Raw genomic sequence first — 731 nt, 5'->3', positions numbered from 1 at the left:
TTGAGGTAAACTGTAGATGTGTTTCCATTAACCTGCTTAATGCGCAATTGTAAAAACCAGTGATGGAAAAAGGAGAATTTTGAAAGTAAACGTATCCACTGGCTCTGATGCAGCAGCTGAACGAAGGTTTCAAAGACAGTTTAATGGTGCAGCAGGTCAGAGAAGGGTGTGGGAAGAAATAGAAGATACTGGAGCTAGATAAGCAGTGATGGCAGCTGGACTAATGAGCACACCATGGCTGTTAGATTAAAGGACAGTAGATCAGTGTGTGTTGTTCACTTGATTCTGCACTGATGCTCTTCACAGTCCGAAGCTTAGAGAACATTTTCTGTGTTGTTCCTGTTTAATAGTTTTCTTATCTGTGTAAGAATGTAAAACCTCCGACTGTTCAGTGGTAACCTGACACTGAGTGTGTTAAATATTAGTCCACCAGACGCTCTGTCGTAACATGGAGACTGAAGCCAGTTCACAACAAATAGAGGAAGTGTGTTGTTGTTGTTGTTGTTGTTGTTGTTGTTGTCTGCTCTGCAGTGTGTAACCAGGCTGCCCACATTTCTTTCCATGAGATTAATAAAGCATAAAGCATTTTCATGATCATTCTTTAACTCATTCATTCATTGGCCATACTTCTAATCCACTGAGGTCTCGGGCTTCAGGCCTGGGGGGCTGGAGCCAATCCCAGCTGGCGTTGGTTGAGGGCGGGGTTTAACATGGACAGGTCACCAGTCCGT

The sequence above is a fragment of the Seriola lalandi genome, unplaced genomic scaffold (assembly GCF_002814215.2).
Source record: "Seriola lalandi dorsalis isolate HSWRI2012SDOR001 ecotype SW California unplaced genomic scaffold, Sedor1 jcf7180002055009, whole genome shotgun sequence".
Classification (NCBI taxonomy): Eukaryota; Metazoa; Chordata; class Actinopteri; order Carangiformes; family Carangidae; genus Seriola; species Seriola lalandi.
Note: the sequence above shows the minus strand (reverse complement) of the source record.